General features: G+C 29.2%; 1 long non-coding RNA gene across 3 annotated transcripts; it reads right to left on the bottom strand.

Moving 5' to 3' along the window:
- Positions 1–457: 457 nt before the first annotated feature.
- Positions 458–15,020, bottom strand: LOC111039659. 3 transcript variants are annotated; one of them, XR_002605118.1, is made up of 5 exons: positions 14,929–15,020; positions 1,765–1,883; positions 1,117–1,276; positions 816–918; positions 458–626 (listed from the first exon to the last, which is right to left on the bottom strand). It is a non-coding gene; the product is annotated as an uncharacterized LOC111039659 (long non-coding RNA). The 3 variants fall into 3 exon arrangements; XR_002605117.1 differs by having other exon boundaries at positions 820–918; XR_002605119.1 differs by lacking the exon at positions 1,117–1,276 and having other exon boundaries at positions 820–918.
- Positions 15,021–15,066: the final 46 nt, after the last annotated feature.

Genomic DNA, 15,066 nt, shown 5'->3' with positions numbered 1-15,066 from the left:
GCCCTAGATATTATTATCTTGTTTAAATTAGATTATTCATAGTCACATAGGTAACAAGAATTACTTATATTAAAAAAAGAATATAGTAAAACGAATTCTTTAGAACGTAAAAATGTATATGTTGTGTTTGACTGAGTACGACGGAAAAATGGAAAACACACGTACCTGGTGTATAATGCAAATATATATAAATATTAAATAGTATGAATAATTATAATCGTAATATAACTATTTTTTTTTATTTATTCAACTATATAATCATACAAATTACATAGAAAGTGACTTAAATATTTAGAAAGGACATATTTTATGGTTCGTACATGCAACAGTTTTTGGTATCAAACCAAATTAAACTTTTTCTTAAATAAATGATTATAATTTTATTTAGGTAACTGAACTGATAAGTTACTAATTACAATAAATTATTATTTGATAATATGTTGTGTGATACGTACAAAATAATATGATACATTAAATACGATATAATATGATACATTTGTATAAAACACATACGGAGCTGTCTGGTTTGATTGATTTGCATTTGCATTTAATATTTTTTTTCTTCAGTGATATCATGCCATAATTTCGTCACACCCGTGCTGTTTTGGTTGATTTTAAACTACAACCTATAAATAAAAGTTATATTTGAAATATTATAAGATTATTAATGGTTACAATTTTTCTGATAAGTCAGTTACACAAATATATGAGTTTCCTTAACGTAGAAATTGAATTTAAAATCTAGGAAAAGTATCGAATCCTTAAAAAAAACTAAGTGTTGCTTAAAATACCCAAATGCAAAATATGATGTATACCTACAGTCATATATTTTATCGAACAGTTATTTACGAATTAAAATGACAATGTCTTCAGTTCTCTTTCTGTGGTGATATAAAATGTCAACGGCAACTGTAAATTCTGTAAAAGTGATACCTAAATTAATTTTACATTTTAACGAAACAATTTGTATTTTTTATATTAACCATACTAAGTTGATCATCCTTTTAAAGCAATAACCTTAACGTTAATTTAATTCGAGTACATTATTTTACGATGCAGTGAAGTGCGAAACACCCTTCACAAAAAAAATAAATGTTCTAGGAATAGAATACCTACCTATTAATGATATCCGAGGGGGCTATTACGGATCCGGAATTTTATTTTTCACTCAGTTGATATTTTATTCCCTTCGGTGAAAATATAGCACGTTTTCAATTATTACTTCCACACTACGGAAGTCGGACTATCGTGGTCTTATACGCTTTATAGTGTCCTGCTAGAATATAATATGAAATAATAAACATTTTCATACGTGCGTTTTAAATTAAAATTTGGTTAGTACCAAATACAATAATTAATATAATAATTTAATAAAATAATTTATATTATGAATTAATATTTATGTATCAATGTGAAACTATTACTTAAAACAAAATTATATTATTATCCCTGAAACCTAGATTTACAAAAAAAAAATCCTATTATTAATTTTAAATGAATCTTTTTAAAATAATAATAGGTACCTAGTCCACGTATTTTACTAATTTCATAAACAAAATATGTTGTAAAAACATATAAGAATCGTTTGAACGAATGTAAGATAAGTAATTAAACACATTACCAAATACTTCAAGTGATAACGAATTATTAGATTAGATTAGATACATAATACTATATTTTGAAATACTTATTAATGGTCCCTTGGACTGATACTGGGTTGGGTTAAGAAATATTATAAATATAAAATCAATATTCTCAACTTACGCAATAATACCTTTAGTTGAGTCTCGAAAGATATTGATTGAACAGCTAATGTTTTTCGTACCGATATATTTGTTTGATGACGATAGACTGAGCGATTTGTATTGCAACCCATAGTGAGGCTGTAAAACCAAGAAAGTAATTTAGAAGAACGATAAAAACAAAAGTATTTTTGTGAACCTAAATAAAATTTGGATACCACTATAAACAGATTAATGATTTACATTTATATTATTAGTTTTTGAGATGATGCTAATTTCCATATAAAATAATGTACAATGAATCTAAGTTCATATAACTTTTAAACTTAATCACCCATATAAATATAAATACCCAAAAGAGCAATGCAAATTAAATTAATTAAAATTGGAGACATTGCATTGAGCGATTAGTGTAAGTGCATTAAATAAATAAATTATCCAATATTACCTATTTCTTTATGTAAAATATATGTAATATATTATGTCATTTATGCCTCACCGACTAAAAAGAAACTGGTCTAGAGGCCTCCTAAAATCGAAAAAAAAGAAGTCTTCTTAGGTTCAGTAATAAATGGTCCCCCTTTCACGCGGTTCATGTCTTTTTGTATAAACTTTTCTTGTTATCATTATTACCTATTGTTTTTATTTATGAACAGGTGGAATATATATAAAAAAAAAAATATATATATATTATGTTAAAATAACTCAAAAGTTATAACATTTTATTAAAAAAATAACTATCAAATAGTATTTACATGTTGAGCAAGTGACCTTATATAGAGTAGGCATTAGAGGGTCACTGAGTCTTAGAGTAATACATGTGTTACATACTTAAATTTAAAATTCAAATTCAATGATATAGCATTGTAAGTGAAACAAGGTTCTAGATGGCCTGTCAGCCTAAGATATTTTATATTATTTGCATATTTCTATTAATAGTTTATTTTACTACTAGTACTATGGTAGATTGATTTAATATTTGTTTTCCAAAAATATAGCATTTATTATTTTATAGGGAATCAAAACATTTTAGATACATATAACCTATACCAGAAAAAAATGAAAAAATATCAAATACATCACTATATTAGCATACCTCGGGCTTAGCAGTGTGCCTTAGATGGATCTTCACCCATAATAATTATTTAGGTGTGAATAAGATTTACAGGATATTCTACGCTGAGTGGTCACTGGTCAAATTACAGAAGACTAATTTTATAACATCGTCATTGCAAGAACTTTTAATTTCAATTTTCAGATATCATCTTTTTTTCTTTTTAATTATCCTTGCTACAACTAATTTATTTAGTTAAGTAGATGTGCATGAAGGGGGTATTTGAAACACGTTAAGATATCGTGGCGATTGCACATTTTTTTTTTATTGTTTCGAGAAGAAAGCGATGAGTATAAGGCCAAACTTTAAAAGGTTTAACAATATAAAGATTTTAATTATAAAAAGTTTCGAGTAGGTGTCGGAAAGTTTACCAATAACTTTCAGAAACACCTGTACAATATATAAAAGTTAATCCAAAGATTTTTAGATTAGCGTCTATATAGGACAAAGGTGAATTTATCAATCGTATGCCTATAAAATTTAAGCTATAACAGGTACTATAACAATACTTGATACTGTTATAATCTATTTATTTTACTTCAGTCGAATATGGTAGGACCATTACGAAAAATAATGAGTTTTTTTCGTGATTAAGAACGACAAAAAAAATCGTTAAAAATAATTGGATAAAAAAATCTCTGCCCAACGACTGTTGCTGTTGTTAAAAAAGATAACATTTTATATTCATCATATTCTTTCGGTTATAATACAGTATAAAATATATTAAGCCACTCAAGTATATTTTGCCACACCGTGGTTATATTATTACAATTATGAAAATGATGGTCGGAAGAAGATTATAAACTGTTGATGTCATGACTCATGGATCACTCATTTGATCTTTCAAATGTGTATCTCGTAACTAAGGAAATTATTTTTTATTACAAACATTTGTGTTAGGTACTACAATAAAAGGTCATTAATTTTAAAATTATTTTATTTCACCTAAATGTTTAGTAACAATAAACAAATCATGTTTCAAATTCCATGTGAATAAAATTTTAAAAAAAAATAGCATACTAAATAATATACTTATAGAAATTTGTTTTTTACTTAAACATATCGAATACGTTTGAAACTTTTTTTTTAAAAATTATTATTAATTTTTTTAGGCCATTTGTTATTCGATAGAACAATACAATTGATTGATAAAATAATATAAATAATGAGGGAGCCCAATGAAATACACTGTAACAGTCATTTTAACTATCTTTTTCTTTCCTTTTCCTTGAAAAATATAAATTTTATATATATTTAATACAACAAAATTAAGGATTTTAAATAATGCTTTTTTTTAAAGTGTTGTACCTATAACAATCGCTGTGAATTTAAATCTGAGACAATATTAATTTTTTTTTTTAAATATTACTTATTTTAGTTAATTTTTGGTATTGATATTTATTTTATGAATCTCAATATACTACTATAAAAGTTAAGCTATTGCGAAAAATAGACCATACCTGATTACGTTATCGAAAAATAAACACCTAGTTATAATATGGTGAATCCATAAATGACATACAAAAACAAACAAAAAATTAAAATAAAAATATTTTTTCTAGATAGAAATAGCTGGCAATAGACATAATCAAAAAGTGAATCGTCAAATTTATATTGGTGGTAACTTTATAGTATTACACTGTTTAATTTATAACATTTTGTACTCGGTGGTCTACTTCTATTCATATTTAAAAAATCCAAATATCTTGACAAAAAAAAGTTTAGTTAGATTCTCAATGATCAATAAGACTGCTTTATTCTTAAATTTCTGTTCTCAACGACCATGAATTAACAATTTTATAATTTATATTTTTATATGACTTATACGCGTACGAAAATAATTATAGTTTATAAAAAAGCATATTTTGACTAGGTAAATTAATAAACACAGAGTACTCCATAAAACAATAATTATAATAAGGTTTATGATATAAGTTTTTTATTTACAAATTATTAATACCAGATTGAATGTAATAAGAACAATAATCCCGCGGTATAAGTTATATATATGGTATCCTATGTTAGTAGATAGTTTGATAGGCTCTTCATTTTAGTCACATGACTTCACTCTCCAGCTGGGTTCGGTGTTAGCAGTTCCTCTACCATACTGTCTATAGCCATGATAATAACTAACGTGAAAATGGGTTATAAAGTCCATGGCAGTGAACTTTTTCGGAGAGGCGTATTATACATTCGAATAAATGAAACAAATAACAATATTGGGTGATGATCTTTTTCTTTCTCGATGAAAGACAAAATATTATAATATACTAGGGGAACCCACATCTAGAATATTATAATATACAAGAGAATCTAACACTGACTGCTTTGCATACCAACCCCTCAAGGAATTAACACAATCTAAGGATTGCTCGCTTTATATCTTGAAATAAATTGTTTCTAATTTAAAATATTACAAATTAAAATATGAGGAAGATACACATTTTTTTTAAAAATTATATCTCTATTATACTTTAAAGTATATAATTAATAATTATTAGGTTTTATTTATTTATATTTTGGTTGACATGGATATTTTTTTATGTGGATGATAAAAATAGTACACACAACTTTTATATACTAGAGAGATTATTATCTATACTCTTGGGATGGTTTTGTTTCTGTAATGGCCTACGAGGCCTATATTCCATTGATCAAAAGTTCTCTCCTTATGAGCCAGCTCATTCTTTTATTTTCTAGGAACTTAGATGCGTGCCGTATTTTTCGTCTCACTGCTGAACCATACACCATGTAACAGTTCCGAATAGTTTAAACGACTTAACCGACTCGTTATTCAAATCGTGGTAAAATTACAAGTATCATTACTATGATAATAGAGCAGTGATTTATTATTCATTCGTTGTAAAAAAGAGTCCCGAGTACAACCAAGACTGTATCAACATAGTTATTTCTCCCCTTTTTTCGTTCAACTCGAGTTCATTGTTATTTTATAAACACGTTACGATTATAATATGGTCCATGTCCAATTTACATACCTAATTAGTTTTCTTTATTTTGTGCAGCGATCTGCACAACAATAATAATAGGTACATAATTTTATGTAGGACATATAACGTAAAAACAACACCGTGCACCTATAGTATCGTTGTTTTTTCAACACAAAACACAATCAGTTTGTACAACTGAAATGCGAATAGAACAGAACCCGGCGGCGCGGTCAATCCGTACTAACCCTTGCACCTTATGCCGACCCGAAGGATGTAAATGATGAATTAATTAAACTTGAGTGGGTAACAATAATAATATTTTATGCAAATATATAAGATGTACCTAACATACATCATCAAGTGAAATCACAATATTAGAAAAAAAATCTCTTCAAAAAATCCTCGGGATCACATACAATACTTTATAGAATTTCTATAACTTTATACTCGTAGTGTAAGAATATAAACCGACCCATCCATAACGAATGACAAAGGTCCTAGTTTAGACAACATTTGAGATGAAATAGTCACATTGAATCACCTTCAGGATGTTTCATATTCTAAGTTCAAGTAGTTGTTTAAAATTTAAGCACTAAAATTGTCTTCTAATAAAGTATTCAGAAACATCACTATTATCTACTCTAGTAACTCTTTAAGCGCATTAGATAGCTTACAGATTGATACCATAATAAGCTTAAAAGAATGTATCAGAAGAATTTTCTCAATTTCTTCAACTCGTGTGGAATCACATTGCCTGGACATTAAACCCACTAAGATTTTTCAAACAAACACAATTACGTATAAAATATGTATTAACTCTAAATATTATAATGATATATAAATGTAAATAATATGTGTATGTATACATTTTAATTTAATCTAAATTCAGTACATGTAATGTAAATCAATATTATAATACTTTTAGTTAACTATTTATAATTCATTTTGAGACATGTAATTAAAATCTAAAGCTAATGTATGCTCTGGTTTATTTTTCGAAAAATAATACAATCCAATTTCGGAGACAGGAAAGCCACTTTAAGTTGAGTGACCTTAATTTTTTTTCCTGAATTAAGTAGTATTCTGAGGAACACCCATATTAACCGATATAAACGGTTCTAGTTTGCACCCAAACTGATCTCCGGATGCGGGAAACCAGAGAAAAAAATAAAATATAAATATGGTCAAATGCAAACTGTTGTTATTTCGAAGATCCCATTGTCACATGTGAGTATCAACCAACCTTAGGTATTTCTAGTATAGGCCTCAGTGATATAATGTAATTTTATACAACGTACATAGGACGTACTAGTGTTGGTTTATAATTTTCGATAGGTGCTTTGCCAAAGACACTGCTATTTTTGCGTCTTTTCCAAAAAAAAGTATATATTATTTAACTATCAGAAAAACCTATACAAAAAAAAATTCAGTGGATATGATGTCATTTGTGGGAAGCAAAATAAAAAACCCATCGAAATTATCAGACCCAAATTATAATTCATCACTTTATACAAAATATACCATAATATGTAGTAGATAAGTGCATAATTACGTTGTGTGGATAGTGGATTATATAATGCTTGTGGTTTGACAAACTTAGACCATAGTTTATATTATAATACGTATACATAGTATATAGAATGTGTTTTATGTCGTACTATATAAGACGTTGTCTCTTACTTACTAGGTAACGCATATCCATGGCATATTTTACATTCAGAAGAAACCATTTTACTCTGTTGATTTTTTATGTTATAGTGAGTTGATACATTCAATTTTAATTCATGTAATAGTTGAACCACCTATTTGAGATATGACGTAAGTCAATAAAAGGTGATTTGGAAACTGTTTTTGCACTACCAGTGATACATAGTTATTTATCTTTCATACTGATTTTTTGCAAACGCTCCAAATGATCCATTTATCATTTGATAAAACATTCCACACAATATCTTAATTTATGATATTGTGTGACTTACGTCGTTTCTCAAATAGATCGTTCAGTTATATCTTAGAGTAAGTTGTTCTACGTATTTAGATAGTAGGGTATACTTTCCTTGATATTTTATTTTATATCAATTGATTTAATTGAACTCGCTTCGAAAGTTAAATATTATAAAAAACCCTGAAATGTTCTTGTATTAAAGAATTCCATAACATCACTTAACTATATTGACTCCCTATGCGCATCGGATGACTTACAGAATAAGGATAATATTTCATATTTAGGTTAACTCGTATTGCTCTAAATTACAACAAGGGCAACTTCAACACTTCTACGTAGATCCTTACCCTTATTTGGCAATAAAAAGGCCTTTTACTCAACTTTTCAAATCTTTTTCCTCGAAAATCGTGAGGCACTAGATAATCGGCTTACCTTGAAATTTGATGATTTGCCAATTCTCTTCATATTAAAAATAATAACACTGTCATATGGTTGAAACAAAATTGAAAATTTGCAATAAATTAGGCAGGGAGACGGAGATAACACACTCTGTTACGACGTACTATTAACGGTTTCATTTGATGGGCGCTACGAATACAATACAGTTTTATTATATACTTAAAATTCGACTAAAAACGTTAGAAATATCAATGCATCGGCCGAATAAATTAAATTTATGTATAAATAATATATTATTTGATACTTTGATAGTCAATACATTATTTATTATTCCATTATTTTACGTGAACCAAATACGCTTCTTACAAAATGTGCTATCACAAACACAATCATATTATGTATTAAGATATTTAACATAGGTAATAAAATATTAAGACTAAAATCATAGTCGAAGTCAAATTATTTTTGTTTTTTTGAGTTAACGTAGATAGGTTTTATCAATTATTTTGTAACTATGAAACAGAACATTTAAATTTTGAATACCTGCATGATTTTTCTGGAAATGTAACGACAAACATTAATTAATATTCGTCCTTTGTGCTCGTAAAGCGACGGGTTTTTAAAATTAAACACATGTTATTAATAATTATTATATTTATTGAAATAGTATTGTGGCCATATAAAGTTATTAAAAATTGGTACTAATAAAGTTTCTTTGTACAACCCAAAAAGGTTTTAAATTAATTAAAATGAGGAATGTGTGTTTTTATTATGTTTTGTACATTATTTTAATCACGAACAAATGAAACAATTTTATCCTACTGTTTTCGTTCCAAAACAACGCCACTCAGTATTTCAAATTGCTAAACTAAATCATTGAATAGCGTACATTTTCTGAATAACGTTATTCGTAAACTCTGAGCATATTATAATAAACTTTCGTGTACTTGTTATTTTGTTGATACTTTGAACGTAACTATTTTCTCTTATTTTTCGAGTAGGTTTCATTTAGATACTCGTTATACACGCAAGTCACATGCATACAGGATATTAGAAAATCGAATTGATAACATTTTCCAAGAGTTCTGCACTGCCAGTGGTAGATATAGATAGGTAATCGCTACTCGCTAAGTATGATATCATATTATTATCATTATTATTATGCGAACGTAACGATGACACGGAAGTACTAAGTATGACGCCGTTAGAACAACGAGCTGGGTAATCGTTTTTCGTAATATGAAAAAGTCGGGTCGTGATCACTGCAGCGAATACGACATCTTATATCTATATATCTATATATATATATTATATTATATGTGGAACGCGTTACTCAGAAATATGTATGTAATCCGACCATATTTTTAGACGTTTTGGCTCACGAATATTGTTTGCAGCTTGTTATCTCGGCTTAACACTGGGCTGGAGAACGACATTGCACCGAGGGAAACGAGCGCGTTTGAAAGTGTAATATTGTTCAGTTGAAGTTTTTCACACGAATGATGCTGCAATGAACTTGGAAATAATATAATGACGCACAATATATTATATTCTATCGATTTGTGAAAAACAAAGACTAAAAAAAAAATTATTCTTAAATATTTTTAAAAGTTATAAATAAAATTATAATATGCCAGCCGCGTACCTGGAGCCGTTCAGCTCTAACGATTTCCGTCACACTAGAGCAGATATCCGGCGCACGCTGTCATCATTCCGGGGGTTGAGGGGGAGGACAGGGTAGTCACACTGGTTCTAGTCGGAAAATTACATGTCACAACAGTTCGGCGTGTGTGTGGAAACTGGAAAATACATGCGCAGTCAGACATCGCTGATGTATATTATTATCATTCTTTCATAACATTCCAGAGCTAATCTGTGCAATGGCCAATGCGTTTCGATCGCAAAGTTTCTGGACGAAAAAAAACAAATGCCATTAGATAATAATATAATATTATGAGTGTTCTAGTGGTGGACAGAGTTGTCACGTGAGTGGGTTTCTGTAAAGAAATGTACAGTGTGATTCATTGAGCGTGGATTTCCTCATTTTTCATTTCATAACGATATTTTTGAAAATCGCTATGCCCGATTCAAAAATATTCAAACTATAGTAGCGTTTCAACTATTAAGATTTTCATAAAGATAGTAAGTGGTCTTTATAAATGGGTTTATTAAAATATACGATACCAGTAATATAAATTGGATCTACTATTTATTGTTGGACCATTTTTAAAATTTATAACTATCGATGGATTTATATAAAGTACTACAATTTTAAAAACAAAAGTTTGTTAATCCACAGGACACTAATCAAAATTATCGCAAAAAAAAATCAAGCATTTTATACTAGTGTCTATATTTTTAAAAATTCCAAAGATCAGATTTTAAATAACACTACATCTACTTATAAAAAAAACGGGGCGAGCATGCTTGGGAATCACCCTATATACAATACGAGGGGGATGTAAGTATAATATATCGCGCACTGTGGTGAATTAGGGGAGGGGGTGTGCTGTGCGCAGGCAGGGCATCCCGCAGTAGGTTTATTTGTGGCCATTGTCGTCGTGCTCGGTTCCAAAGCAAATCGTTGCGGTCGGAATACGAAATTGTTGCCTTCCGTCGTAGTCGTCGTCACAATCGTCGTCGTCGTCGTCACCAGATCCGTTGGCCCCCACGCCGCTCTTGCTTGGGACGCAGAAAAACACTAACATACACCACTCGTTTATACATCACTGCGTTCAAGTCCGTACCCGCGTGTGTGTATGCAGGAGGACTTATGTCGGGCGTACGCAGCACGAAACTCGCTCCGAGACGACAGTGGCCCGTGTGGGGTCAGGCGGACGAGTGGTTTTTGGTCTGACCGTTGGACGAGGACCAGGATTGACTGTGGGCTTGGAAGAGGGGGTGAGAGGGGTAAAAATAAAAACAACCTCAGTCTGCCTTCGTCAAGAACCCTAGTCCGTATTCGGGTCACGGACTCTGCGGTAGCGACGTGCGGTCCAGTGCGGGGTCGTAACACGGACACCGCCACCGCACGTGGCATTATTTCGAATGGTATATTACTTATATATTATATATATATATATGTACCTATATACTATCTGAAGAAGAAAAACCCAAGAAGAAATACGAAAATTCGTGGGGTCAGCGGTTTCGGTTCAGTTTGAGTACATTTTCCATTTTTTTTTCACCTTTTGGAGAAGTGAGTTCTCGCTGTTAGTCTGCGGTAGATATATAGACGGTGTTGTACACGATTCAGGGAGCCTGGAATTTGACACGAAGAAAAAACGTGATATTTTGGGCCCGTTCCAATGGAATGTAAAATGTTGGACGATTCGGAGTAGGACATAATATTATATGATGACGGACAAGATCGTTATATCATCTAATAAACACGACTCACAGGAACTGCGAATAAAATGCCTGTGAAAATTAAAAGACGGTATCGAGCGGACAGTGTCATAGTATAATATTTTATATTGTTATCATGATGTGTGATAACTGAGAATTAATGATATAAGACTTTATATGAATTAAATGTATTATTATAGAATTTAATGTCATAAAAAAAAAAAAAAACAATTATTATAATATTATATAATACTGTAAACTTGAATTGTGCAAATGTAAATATCACTCTTTATACATAAATAGTAAAACTCTGTATAATTATTTGTTAGCTGTACTCTAATAACCTCAAAATCGATGCTTGAACAACAATAAAAAATATATATTTATATCGTACAAGTGTAAACCTAAAGTTAGGTATTCCTTGCTGCTTTTAGAATAGCAAATATCGAATTTGTTGTTTGGATCTGACTTGATCATAATGGTTTGAAGATTAATTAATTATGTTTATGCATAATATTTTAATCGTTCTTATACATTAATTTTCTATCAGGACCGGGCTAGTACTTATTTTTTAAGTACTTAAATTGATGAAAGCGTAGAAAACACGTATTTTATTTACATTAATTAAAACGTTTCGACTAAAACGCATTAATCGCCACGAAGTTAGTAATAACATATTTATGAATATATAAATAATTTACATTTAATTTTAGGAGTGAAACTTTTCTCCGCGTTATTAAGATGTTGCATAAATATTTGAATATAACATAAATATTTAAACAAGTGATTAAATAATCAGGTAATAAATATAGTGTTCGGTTTATTTACATTGAAAACCATGCAAATATAATCCACTAACTGCAAAAAATAATAATTACAGAGGTATACCTTTAAAAGGCAACGCAACGTCATCACGTACAGACTTCAGTAGCCGGCTATGCAATGTTACAGTGAATTACTGAGCAAATAAAACATTTGACTGCAGAAAACAGTAACTGTTTTTTTTATGAATTTTTAATCGGCGGCGTTGTTCTACCGCAGTTAATAATAACTGTCATATTCGTACAAAACCCGTATTTAATAAATAATCATGAAAACCATAGACTTCCTTTATTATTATATTCTTATTAATGCCCCATATTGAAGAGGTGCATTTCCATATAATTGTTTCCGCTTTTTTTTTTTTTGTCACTTCCACAACGAAATCTGAATACAAATTATTCTACAAATACTCATAAATAAACCAATAACAGTGATTTTAATCGAAAAATAAAAATATAATTGGCACTTGTTTGTACGATGTGGTGACTGGCGAGGGGATGCGAAGGCTACTACCCTTATGAAACCTGTGAATACAAGAACTCGCACTGCTGTATACGAGGCGAAAAATGTCCTATTGAGTGATTCACTGTAATGGATATTATGGGTGTGTACAAACTTGAGTACGATAATAAATTGTTATATATGTATAAAACAAATTCTCAATGGATTTCCAAGTGCCAATGTATATGTCTGAGAATAGCTTATTATATAATATTTATATTGCTATGAGTAATTCTATTTTACTTTAGTTACGGTAGGTAGGTTAAATACTAGGTAATTGAGAAAAATCGCATACAGTAAATATTATTTTAAATTTCACCGTGTTAAATTAATAAGATTTTAAGTAAACGGCTAAAAAAATACACGTCCCTATGAATATTTTTGGAATTCACTGAAATCAGATCAAAAAAATATTTTGACAAAATTTGAAATTGAAATATCTATATAAAAACAATTGTTCATATATATTTTTGATATTTGTATGTTTTTGTTAGGAGAAAACCCTCCGAGTAACTTTTATTAAATGTTTAAGTCTTAATTATTAAAATTATTGAACATTTTCTAAATTTATAATCATAAAATAATTGTTCATGTCTTTGTTGTTTTTCTGATTGTTTTTTAAAAATAATAGACATTTTTATGTTTGACTCCTTCCCCAAATTAACGATTTTATTCAACTTTAACATTCAGTTTAAGACTAAAATTGTTATCACTTTGTGGCCTTGACTTTATAATAGTGTATGAATTACTAATAACATAATAAACTGCAAATATAAGTAGATAATAAAATAGTGTAATAAAAAGGAAGAAGGCCGATTAGAAAACTAGTAAAGGTTTCAAGTAAATAAAACATCATAATATTTTTTTCGAAATCATTTACAAGTTATATTTTATAACGGCAAACGTGTCCGTTTTTTTTAAATTGCTTGTATCATATAGTAGACTTGGGGTTGTAGTTTTGACTTTCCAAATAACGCATATAAATTTCAATGGTATAATACATAGATAGGTACGACTGTACTAGTAACATTGCTATAGAAGCCTACACGTTTTTGGTATGTAATCTTGTTGTGGTTAATTTATGTATAATTGATTGTTCTATTTGCAAAATATTACAGTACAATTATAGGAGGTATTGATGTCCATGCGTGCAATATACGAGCTGCCGAAAATGCCCTAATATATGCCTAGATATATAAATATCATACATTTATAATACGTGGCCAACTATAAGCGATTGGAAATTATTAATAGTCAACATTTTAGGAAACAATTTCACTTAAAGTAACCCCATTTAAAATAAATAATAATATCTAAAAGCTGCCGTTTGCGAAGACGTTCAAGTTTATATTATTTCCAAAACGTATAAACATTATATTTCGCGTACTTAAATACATTTCCACATTGATTATTATTTGATAATTATTGTAATTATTCAATAATATGGGGCTTTGGGGCATAGAGTACTTACCACTAGCTGTTCATTGTTATGTGGTCAATGTGAACCATCAAAAATAATCAATACAAGTAATACATCATTGTTGTAAAAAAAATAGTTTTGAATGTATTTGAACAAAATAATGAGAACCGAAATGTGTAATTATATTACTCACAAAATTTAAAAAAAGTTTTTAATTAAATATAAAAGTAATTTAATTTAAAAAAAAAAAAGCATTATTATCATTGTTAACGACTGTTTTTGTTAATAAAAATTAAAGTGAATTATATAATTTAGGCAAGGGTCAACATGTTATATTATTATTATTATTATTATTAATATTATAGAAGCGATTAAAAAATAATTTGAAACAATAATAGATCATACATTATTATTATTTATTTATTTTAAGCTTAATATTTTATCAAGTGCAACATTATTTAACTCCACACCTAATCTGCTAGTTTAGACATTTCAAACTGTACGGATACGACCATAATATAGTTTTGTGAAAACTCATAATAAATATCAAATCTCTAATTATCAGATATCTCGTACTTCAAAAACCGACGAATCGTGTATGATCGTATTGTCATCAGTATAAATATATATATGTATATGTATATTATTATTATTTTATGTCGAACGAATAAAATTAATAGCATACACACCTGCAATAGGTGATGAAATATCGGTACAGCTTAACATTACGCGTGGCAGTTACATCGGTCAAAAATGGAAACTCACTCACACACACACACACACACACACACACACACACACACACACACACACACACACACACACAC

The sequence above is a fragment of the Myzus persicae genome, unplaced genomic scaffold (genome assembly GCF_001856785.1).
Source record: "Myzus persicae strain clone G006 unplaced genomic scaffold, MPER_G0061.0, whole genome shotgun sequence".
In the NCBI taxonomy this organism is placed as follows: Eukaryota; Metazoa; Arthropoda; class Insecta; order Hemiptera; family Aphididae; genus Myzus; species Myzus persicae.
Note: the sequence above shows the minus strand (reverse complement) of the source record. Positions and strands in the feature narration are given on the sequence as shown.